Here is a 12,104-nt window from a genome sequence, read left to right as displayed (position 1 = left end):
AATGTTTACGATCAACCGATTTTTGTTAATCGGCTTAACATTTTAATGGCGTTCCGTGGGCGAATAAACTCGTAATTTATATGATTAATCGCTTTCTGGTGAGTGGCGAGTAGGTATGAAGAATGTATATAATTGGTATCTCTATTTCTTAAATACCCGTGAAATAAGCAAGAAATAGGAAGATTAGGAAACAAATCTGCATGTACCTACCAACTTAGCTTTTCGATCATGGGCGCGATTTACTCTATTATAATTAAGTACAATTATTTTAGGTCAGGTCGAGATGGCAATCGGGGTATGAGGCGGGGGAACGCTCCTTACACCCGCACGTCACCCGCGCTATCGCACGCCGGGTTAGCGAGGGGGTTGTGCGGGTGTGCGGGGCGTCTCCACCCCGATTGCCATATCGACCTCGCGTACTATGTGTGTTGTCAAATTGCCGAAATAATATAGTAAAAAAATGTTACAAAGCTGCTGAGTGGATAGGGGTTGTTAAAATCAGTTGAAAATTATGATTTGTTTGAAGGAAGGCATCTCCAGATACCATCGAGCATATTTTTTTTAAATATTAGCCATGTTAAATGACTAATATTCCCTGTTCCTCTCCAACTAAGCGTCAAGCTTGTGCTAGGAGTAGGTACGACAATAGTGCAACGGGCAGGGTTTGAACCGTCAACCTTTCGGTTTTCAGTCCACTCCTTTACCCGTTGAGCTATTGAGGCTCATTTTAGTTATAATATATGCAAGCTTATATTAAAAGTTATTTTTAAAACTTCAACCTCTTAGAGACAAATATTGAGAGGCTCTACAGTCTCCGAAACACCTTGCCTCCTTGCACGACGGCCGACTATAATAATTAACAAATCGCCTAAGTATTATTTCTTACAGCTCATACTTTATCTTCGTTAAGGGGCATATAAACAAAAGCGTGCGGTCAGAGTGAAGGCACAACAGTGCAGTATTGCGTGTGTAATGTAGGTACGTGCCATTATGCGCGGGCGCACAATGCATACGCGGCCCGACAATCGCGCGTAAATTGTATGTGATTGACTCGTGCGTACAGCGTACCCAACACAATGCCGTACCTACCTATAGGTAGGCACCAAAATGCATAATAGCAGGCAAGTCTAAAGCCATGTAGGCTTTTTGGGACACTGAGGTAGATTCTGACCTAGAATCTTGAAATTTAGCAGGTAACCAGATTTTATAGCACAAGTAAAGGAAAAAATCCAAAAAACCGTGAATTTGTGGTTATATCACAAAAAAAGTGTTCATGAACAAAAAGTATTTTCAATTTTCAAATTAAGATGACTATACCAAGTGGAGTATCATAACTATGAAAGGGATTTACCGGTACATTCTAAAACATATTTTTATTTATTTTTATGCATAATGGTTTTTGATTTATCGTTCAAAATGTCGAAAAAATACCCGAGTACGGAACTCTCGGTACGCGAGTCTGACTCGCACTTGGCCTGTTTTTTATTAAATAACTAATGTAGCCCGCGACTTCATCTACGTTGAATATAGCTTTTTGTAAAAAAAAATCGCGCGAGAACTCTATTTGATTGTCTGGGACACAAAGTAGGTAAGTACCTAAGTGGGCCTATGTATTAATTCAGGATATTATAAGGTATCATCTATATAATTATAACCTCATAAACTTACCTTGTTTTTGCAATAAACGTGAGTATAAAAACCCCAAGAGTAAAACATTTATTTATCTTCACAGTTACAAAAATTTAATCAACGTGAAATTCCAGATTCATAAATCCTGCTTTTAAACGTTATAACTTACGAGATAATGGAATGCAGTGGAGAGAATAATAAGTGAGTGCGTCTCGCTTGGTGGATGCCTGCCTTGTCTGCAACTAGGTACACCACTACAGGTACAGGTACAGGGACCGAATGCTACGTAGGTATATTTCACTTGTTTTATTGTTTTGCCTGCGATTTTCGTTGCGATAAAAAAGTTGGGAGTTATATTTAAATTTTCATAATATGCAACATAGTACTTAGATGCAACGTAAAGTTAGGTTTTTGCTCGCAATACTACCAACCTATCAATTAAAGAACCTTCAGCTTTTTTCAGGTAAGTAGAACAATTAAATCGTTTTAGCGATCAATGACTTTTCGGATCTAACTTACTTGTTACCATTGAATTCAATCATTGAATTGTTGTGAGCCCGCGGCTTCGTCCACATGCATTTAGGTTTTTTATAAATCCCGTGGGAACTCTTTGATGTTCCTTGATAAAAAGTAGCCTATGTCTTTCTCCAGGTCTTTAACTATATCTGTGCGAAAAATAGCATCGATGCGTTGCGCGTTGCTCTGTTACGGCGTGATTTAAGTACAAAGCAACAGACAAACACACTTATATTTGTAATATATGAGATTGGGTAGTGATACCTCTTTGAGGTATATTTCTTTCTTTATTTATATATTCTTTTCTATATTACCTCTATATATTTAAAAGGAAAAGGTGACTGACTGACTGACTAATATATCAGAGCACAGCTCAAACTACTGGACGGATCGGGCTGTTTGGCATGCAGATAGCTATTATGACGTACGCATCCGCTAAGAAAGGATTTTCGAAAATTCAACCCTAAAGGGGATAATAATATAGTCGGACGAAATCGCGAGCATAAGCTAGTTTTAATATAAGTGAATTTTCTATACATGTGGCGTAGGTACGTTTCAGTCATCTTTATCTAACCTATTAGTAAACTTAATTTCCGTTTCTATCTCACCATATCGTCTTCATTAAAAGAACTCAAAAAAACATAATCACCTAGCATGCTCCGATGCCATCAACGGTTTTCTAACACATCCGTTAGGAGGGTGCGAGATTTTGGGATAATAATCATTAAAGCATTACCAATTTAGCACACGATATTAAATCCTAGAACGTAATTGATAAAGTTCATTTTACTAAAACACTGATAAAGTCTGTTATAGAAATAAATCAGAAAACTTTATAATATTAACGACCTTATTACGTTCGTTATAGAGTTTAATTTTCTATAAACACTGACAGAAATTAATTTAAAAAAAACAGGACGTCGTATCTAAAGCCGTTTAGTATAGGGAAAGGGCATTATTATAGTTCACCTTTAATAGATTAGACAAGTAAGGAAAACACGCCTTAATTGGAAACAAGCTTTGCATATCAGAGTTCATTTATTAAGTACAAGTAGGTATATATGCGAAGGTTGACTTTTTACTTTTTTTTATTTTTTTTCAAATAACTACAGTACTTAATTTTTATACCTTGTAAAGTGTTTGAAAAATATTATAAAAATAATAACAACAAAAATGTACCTATTTATTAAAATTCTTTTTCGACATAGAAAAGACTTCAACGCGCGCAGAGTTTTTCTTTTTAGTCTGTTACAAGAAAACATGTTTTTGTCCGCGTAGGTAGATTTTAGTGTCTCAAAATGGCCTACGATATAGAATTCTCATCGAAATCTCAATTTTCTAGTCTCGATGTGAGTCGTAGTAGTTCGATTATGTCATTCAGTCAGTATTTTATTTACTTACTCTCGTAACTGATAAGCCAGCTGCATCAACATTGATGCAGTTGCAACCAACCGGAAAACAATGAAATATCATCAAAAATACAATATTCATAAGGTTTAGGTAAAATACTTCAAAGCTGAATACACATATTTTCTTATGCCGTCAGTTCTAGTAGGTGTTTATAACTTGCCTAAACATTGTAATTAAGATAATTAAGAAATAATTAAGTTCACACTTATAATAAATTCAAGATGCGTAATTAATTAACGAACACGGAGATGTGTATAAGATTAACCGTACATTTAAGAAAAAAACTGACCAAGTGCGAGTCAGGCGCGCGCAACAAGCGTTCTGTACTACAGTCGTATTTTTTTGGACAATTTACACGATAATTCAAAAACTATGATGCATAAAAATAAATAAAAATCTGTTTTAGAATGCACAGGTGAAACCGTTTTATATGACACCCCACTTGATATAGTTATCTTACTTTGAATTTTTAGTTCATGACCACAATTTTTTTTTGTGTAATGCAACCACAAATTCACTGTTTTCAGATTTTTCCCCGAATATCTGCTATAAGACCTACCTACCTGCCAAATTTCATGATTCTAGGTCAACGGGAAGTAGGTACGCTGTAGGTTTCTTGACAGACCGACAGATAGACAGACTACAAAGTGATCCTATAGGATTCCTCTTTTCTTTTGAGGTACGGAACCCTAAAAAGCCAAAAAAGCTGACCGTGCGAATACGAAACAATCATATTTTATTAATTCAAAAAATCTACATACTTAATTAAAAGCTACTTGTTTACAAATACTCCAGTATTCAGACAGCTCTGATTTAAACTTACCAAATTAGTGTCTCTACGTGCGGGCCACTCGAGAAAAGAAACGGTAACAAAACTTCACACATTTTGTATGGATTTTTCAATAAATCTGATAGCAGATTGTACGATAATAGTTCATTACTGTCCAGGCCAGATTTTTTTTAAATAAAAATGGCGAGCAAACGAGCAGGCACCTGATGTTACGTGATTACCGCCACCCATGAACATTTGCAGTACCAGAGTTACTCATCTGTGGGAAACACCAATGCGTTAAATAGAGCAATGTACGGACGAGTAATATTGAAAGGACGAGGTGAAGACGAGTAGGTACCTACTTCCAAAATTATTTTAAGTTTAATTCGTTTTATTGTCGTGCGGAAATAGCTGGTGCTTAAAAAAATTACCAGCAAGTGGGAGAAAATGTACATTATGCTAATAATCGTCAGTTTAGTTTCTGAAAGAACACGTGAACAAAGATGCGTCAATGGACAATTTCTTAGTATAAGAAAAGTTATAAGACTTATAAGTTTAGGTTATAGATCGTAATACAATTGAGGAGGTCATCGGCACTCAACAATAAGGAAAAAGAAATAAGTAGCTAGTTAGGTAAGCCCAGACTATAAGCCCTATACCCAAAATTTATTGGGTACTAAGTAGCTGATCCCCGTGACTACGATCGCATGGATTTAGTTTTTAAAAAATCCCGAGGGAACTCTTTGATTTTCCAGGATCAAAAGTATCTTATGTTACTCTCCAAGTCTTGAACTATAACTATGCAAAAAATCACGTCGATCCGTTGCTCCGTTGCAACGTGATTGAAGAACAAACAAACATACTTTTATAATATCTGTTTTTGTCTGTTTGTTTCCGGCTACTTGTAGGTGTCGCGTGACGGCCTGCTTGAAAGAACTCTTAGAGCTGATTTGGGTGTCTTTCGACTGCAGCATTCCGTCTCCAAATAAGCGTTGCCTGGGAACTGCAAGCGCCCATTGTTTCGGCAATGATAAACGGGTTTCGGTATTCGATGTGGACTGTGGAAGTCTTAATTAAATCCATATAACTATCCAACGCTATCCGCTAACCGTATAGGGAAAACTATTCGTACCTACTTATTCGGTTTCGTTAAGCGTTGGGCTGGTAAAAACTGACCTGATTTTGATTAAGGCGATATGCGTCCTAAAAGCGGTGTTGAGATACATTTCGGATGGTCAATGCAATTTGTATGTTCATTTTTTAATATTAAAAATTAAAGATATTCTTTAGTGAATTAATTAGGAGAGCCAAAACGCGATTGGCACAATTTGGCTCGATACAAAAAAATCGCGAAGTTTCCCCAAAATACGCATTTTTTACACGACCATTAGGAGAAAAACCAGTTTTATTCGATTGATATAAAACCGATTTCAATAAAATTTCGTATTTACGTTCAATGTTTGATACACGGGATTACGGTATTATTTTATGGTAACAGAGCACATAGAATTTTAAATATAAATTAATATTTATAAAAAGCGTGCAACTTTGCGCTCGGGCGGCTTTTGTTTTGTTTATCCCAGAAAATCAAAGAATTCCCACGGAATTTTAAAATTTTTAAACCAACCGGATGACCGGAGATCTAGGTTGGAGAGTGCTTATTTAAACCTTTAGGTTTAGGTCACTTCTAATAAAATATAGGTTCGGAATGCCAATCCTATCGAAAAGAACCAGCAAGGAATATCCCGGAAAATCAAAAAGTTCCCTCGGGATTTTTAAAAAACCTAAATCCACGCGAACGAAGTCGCGGGCATCATCTAGTTTTTTATTATTATTCATTATAGGCGCACGCTTGACCGTTCACACCTGATGGGAAGTGTTGATGTGGCCTAAGATGATTAAGATGGGACGCGTTTGCCTATAGAAGGTATTCACTCTTGTTTTAAAGATACCCGGATTATAATTGGAAGGAAATACTGATCTCGGGAGAGTATTCCAGATATGCGTATAAGGAATGATGACGCAAAGCGTTTCGTACGCGTAGATGGACTGTTGACGACGTAGCTTAGGGGTGGAAACTCACCCGTGTCTTGCGGTACGGTGGTAGAAAGGTGAGGGGGACAAGATCGAACAGCTCCTGAGCACACTCTCCGATATGATAAAATTATGCCAACGGTTTGCTGGAGTTAACTGTTGCCATTTTTATTACCAGTGGAAACTTGGCCTTACGCCGTGTCACCATAGTACCAATTGTTAACTATCGTGCACAATAATCAAGTAAAATAAAATTTTAAGTATTTTACTTTAGTAGGTATTATACTGTTACTGTTGAATATTTATATTAAAGCATGCGTGCATTTGTTTTGCTTTCTCCGCTCCACTTTTCCTCAGGGAATAGACGCGGTTTCTATTAATGCACTGGTGCAGATTAATATAATTAAGTATCAAGCAGCTATATCAGATTGAAATTTTTAAGTCATTTACCTATCTACAAAAACAACGGTTAGTTACAGTTAGAAATTTACATAATTATCTGTTTTACATTTACACAAAGCGGCTCTACATTGCACTTTGAAATCTTGAAAATATACCTAGAGGTCGCATTTAATGAAGTTTAATACCCATCATTAAATTTTAATCTAAAAATCTACACAAAATTATTAGCGTCAAGCGCTAGTCTATAAATTTAATAAATATATACTAGTATAAGTTATGTACCAATATTATACGAGTATGTAATTAACAAATTCATTTTTAAATTCAGAGTTCTGATCAAAAAAATATTTTTGAAGATTAGATGATACTTAGACTTAATTCGTTAAATTGCTTTGAAAAACGAGCACAAAACAAACCTTTGAGCCCGTATAACTTCAAAACTACATATTTTTAGAGAAATGTGGGAAACCACAGACGCAGATATTAATAGTTTGGAGAATGTGTCTGCAAAATTTTATAGACTTGCAATTCACTTCAATACAATTTTCTTCATTGCGAATTTGGGTTGAGTTTGCTTTGATTTTACGTTTGTGTGGAGTAAGTGACGGAGAGTCTCCTGTTAAATCTTTTTTTTTGTCTATCCTGAAATTAATTCAATATATGTAGATACTTAGTTTGTAGTGCCATAGATCGGCACATTACGAATCTCTCAAGTTAATTAAGTAGGTACCTAATTCTATTATTTGAAAATTACACAAATGATGTAACTCGTAAGTGGCAGCTCATTGTAGAAATAAGAAACTATAATAATAATCAAACGAAAAATCTTTTCAATTAAAACCCATTAATAACAATAGAAGCGAGAGCAGAGCTATTCATTCACGCCTAATTAAGAAAATAAATGATCTTTAAACAAATGTTCCAATGATAAAATTTAAACAATCAATTATGTAAGTAATTTTATAACGAAACAATCTCTTTAAAATAAATCTCATGTAAAAAACTAAAAAATAATCTACTCATTTTCTTTTATATTCGTCAGGTTATGAAATCTAAGATAAATAATATTAACGACCATGTTTTCTGATTCGTTAATTAGTTTATGCAAATTGAATTAAAATAACCCTACCTAATTAGTAATTGCTAGTATCAACATTTCATTTATTTCACACAAATAAATTATTTCATTTCATTTCATTTCATTATTATTTTTATTTTATAAGAGGCTCCTCGCATATTTGTCTACCCGCACGTACAGCTACCGCATTTAATCATTTTTTAATTCAACCTATGCATTTTTACACGCTAATCAATATAAAACTGCCGCCATTATTACTGTACTCTGATAAGGTTATTATGGATGTAGCTCGAAAAACGGATCCAAATTTTTTGAATGCACGCTAACGAACGATGCGTACGTAACTAGTCTTGACAGCGAGATGCCTCGACATTTGTAAAGTCCGTAGCGCGCGGTGCGGGTGCTATGAACTAACGTAAGATCACCTTTATTTTTACGATATAACTGAGTCGTTCACTTTGCCTAAGTATAGATAAACATGAATAGAAAAACAAAGATATTTTTTACTGTCGTGCAGAGCAGTTGTGTGACGGTGCAGATAAAGTAGGTATAAACGCATGGAATCCAACGGTGGCGGGGCGCATCGGCACTTTCCCTACTCTCGTTTTATTTAATCAAGTATTTTATTAATGTTTCCCGCTAAATTAAGCATTTTATCTGATGGTAAGTAAGTGATGAATGACTATGATAAAGCGCGCGCTTTTAGGCAAAAATATCGTAGCGCTTGTACATTATTTTAGTTTCTTTATGCCTCTAGTACTAGTGTTTCTTTAGTTTTAGTTAAATATTATAATCGTTAAAAATTCAGTCAAATATTTGCCCATTAAAGTTTTTCATCATCATCATCGTTATCATCAACCCATCTCCGGCCCACTGCTAGGCACAGGCACAGAATGAGTAAGGTTTATGCCAGAGTCCGCCACGCTGACCAAGAGTGAATTGGCAGACTTCTGCACATATTATCTTAGAGAACATTATAATGGAACTTGTAGGTTTCCATGAGGTTTCCTCATGATGTTTTCCTTTACCGTTAAAGCAAGTGATAATATTTAAATAGGTATTTAATTCCTGAAAACTGAAAATGCACATAGCTCTGAAAAGTTAGAAGTGCGTGCCCGAGATCGAATCCTGGGCCTCCTCCGACGTCATGAATCGTATAACCGCTTTACGCCACAAGTTTGCACAAAATAGCATAATTTTTACAAATAATTATAGTGAATTTCAAGCTTGAGTTTTTCATACTTTATAAAAACTCACCTCAAAGAATTGCTCAAAGAAAAATCCCTCCAAGAATTGTTATTTTCAAACGAAAACTTTCAAATCACATCACTCCATCAACACACCATCCTAAGACACTTGGTTCAACAGTATAAAAAATTTGGCGCCGGCACCAAAAGGAAATTAACTCCGAGTTCTTGTAAGCTGGCTTTTTGTTTCGAGCGTGCCGCGGGTTTTGGTAGCCTGTGGCTCGTGGTACTGCGACAGAGGCGCGGTCACACGATAGGAAGGTCGCGGGCAGACTGCGCGAGCCGCGAGGCGCGAGGTGAGGCACTGAGGCGCATCGGACCCCAACCAGCAGGCTTTTGTTGTTGGATAGTGTGGGAGACCGATACCACACTTTTCAACCTGGTTCCTCCTTCACCCTTCTACTAAAGCCTCAATAGCTCAACATGTAAAGGAGTGGACTGAAAACTGAAAGATCGACGGTTCAAACCCCGTCCGTTGCACTATTATCGTACCTACTCCAAGCACAAGCTTGACGCTTAGTTGGAGAGGAAAGGAGAATATTAGTCATTTAACATGGTTAATATTCATTAAAAAAAACTATGGAAAATGCTAATTATTAGTTCATGACTATGATTAATTTTTTTTTGTGTGATTTTACCACAAATTCACGGTTTTTAGATTTTTCCCCGAATGTCTGCTATAAGACCTACCTACCTGTCAAATTTCATGATTCTAAGTAGATCAACGGGAAGTACCCTGTAGGTTTCTTGACAGACCGACAGACAGACAGACAAAAAAGTGATCCTATAAGGGTTCCGTTTTTCCTTTTGAGGTACGGAACCCTAAAAAACCAACATTTTCACAAACCGACTGAATGAGCTCATGAGACGTTTCTTTTATGTGGGAGGTCGTGGCTTCGTTGCCCGGTACAGGCAAGCAGTGGTCTTATAAGTGGGGTGTTCCGGAACCACGGCATTCATCACTACACCAGGGAAATCATAAAGTAAAAAAAATTTGGTAAAAATAATCCGCTGGCTCTCAGCCTAACTGACTTGACCCCAGCGCGGTTCGGGCGCAGCACGGCGCGGCGCGCGTGCGACGGTTGTTTTTCTCGCGCTCGCGGTATTTTAGAATCTTTTTTGCATTCTCCGATGCTTTAGAGTTATTTTCGCATAGCAAGCAAAGGCCAAAACGGCTAACCATTGACCGATTTATAGCAATATCCATACTAATATAATAAATGCGAAAGTGTGTCTGTCTGTCTGCTAGCCTTTCACGGCCCATCCGTTCAACGGATTAATTTAACGTCTTTTTATCCCGGAAAATCAAGGAGTTCCCACGGGATTTTCGAAAACCTAAATACACGCGGACGAAGTCGCGGGCATCATCTAGTTTATGATAAATACTAAATACTTACTTAGTTTTGTCCATTTATAAATATCTATCTTCTATTACTTAGGTACCTACTTAAGTATAAGGTAAAGCTGACTGACTGACTGATCTATCAACGCACAGCTCAAATTATTGGATGAATTAGGGAGAAAGGCATGCAGATAGCTATTAGGTAGATACGTTGTAGACTGCTCGTGGATCTGCTGAAGAAGGATTTTTGAAAATTCAATAAAATGGGGGTTTGGTCTGTGGTTTGGTGTAGTTCACGTGGACGAAGTCGCGGGCAATAAGCAAGTTTTTAAATTAAATGAATTAATTTTTAGGGAAACAAACCGTAATAATTACGTGGATAGTAAATAAGTACCCAAATAGTATATGTAGGTACCAAAAATTAAAACCGGCTGCATTCGAACCTTGCCCACCGCGCGTTGAGCGCTAGGCCACAGTGCCAATCGGGGTACGAGGCGGGACCTTACTTTTGTAGTCCATGGGCGGGACGTTCCCTCCCCGATTGCCATTTTAACCTGTCGCGCTCGCGTACTATATGTTGCACTTAGGTATATCAAGTCATTCTAGTTCGAAATCTTCGAATCCTCTCAGCAGTAAGTATTTTTTGATAATATGTACCGGTACGGTCCGGTTGTAGGTACCTACATTAATCCAGTATCACGTTTTTACTGGAAAAACACTAAGGGTTCCGGGTCTTTTGTCGAGTCTGTAGTCATGACTTATGAATTAAGTATGAGTGATATTCAAAATCGTGAGATATCTAACGCGACACTTTCTCGCCGATATCCGGTTGTTTACCCGTGAAGTAAAATGTAAACAGATTGCACCGCGCGGTCTCGTCACACTCTCATTGCGGCTGCATGCGCATCGCCCAGCGCGTGGCGAGAAATCACGCCAGCCTGTATCAATCCAGTTCACCTACATATATCTGAAATCTGGCTAGATCTTCACATCTCATATTCATTTCATTTTAGTAGAATCATCATGCTGTCATGTCAGCCTCGATAGGTTAGCGGCTAAAGGAGCGGACTCAAAACCGAAAGGCCGCCGGTTGAAATCCCACCCGTTGCACTTTTGTCGTACCTACTTCTAGCACAAGTTTTACTCTTAATTGGAGGGGAAAGGGGAATATTAGTAATCAATTAAGTTTGCTAATATTCTTTTTTTTTTAAATTGCAATATTAGCATGATCGAACACGGAACATACTATAAATCAGTCTTTATTGGGTCTCTTATCTCGTAAAGAACGTTTTTGTGCGATCAAATCTCATTCAGTTTCTCGCAACAAATTTTACATAATGAGTAAGGTATGCGAACGTGAGACAATTAATAGTTCAGAGGAGATTGGAGTGTTTTATGGTAATTTTATTGTGTTTGCATAATCGCAATGTTTAGAATTTACATATACCTACCTAAGTGTGAACCGTGAATTTGTGAACCGTCACTCTAGCAGGTCTCGCCGGGATTGCATAGTAAACGTTTTCAACTAAGTATACCTTTTGCGTAGTATATATGCGTAGCTTACTCATAATATGATATGGTAGCAGCTAAACCAGTCGTTAGGTAGGGTACTACGGCTTCTTCATCACGTTTCTAATAAAAATAAAGTTCTGCTTATCTTGAAATACCTTTCTT

General features: G+C 37.0%; 1 protein-coding gene across 1 annotated transcript in view; it reads right to left on the bottom strand.

Annotated features, from left to right (window-relative positions):
- sprt (PDZ domain-containing protein sprite) overlaps window positions 1-9,339 on the bottom strand; it is a 71,722-nt gene extending 62,383 nt beyond the window's left edge. Inside the window, exon 1 of the mRNA XM_069509497.1 lies at window positions 9,099-9,339. The gene's annotated coding sequence lies outside the window, so the exon portion shown is untranslated. The remainder of the gene's footprint in view (window positions 1-9,098) is intronic.
- Between the last annotated feature and the right edge of the window lie 2,765 nt (window positions 9,340-12,104).

This window comes from Maniola hyperantus, chromosome 3 (genome assembly GCF_902806685.2).
Source record: "Maniola hyperantus chromosome 3, iAphHyp1.2, whole genome shotgun sequence".
NCBI lineage: Eukaryota > Metazoa > Arthropoda > Insecta > Lepidoptera > Nymphalidae > Maniola > Maniola hyperantus.
Note: the sequence above shows the minus strand (reverse complement) of the source record. Positions and strands in the feature narration are given on the sequence as shown.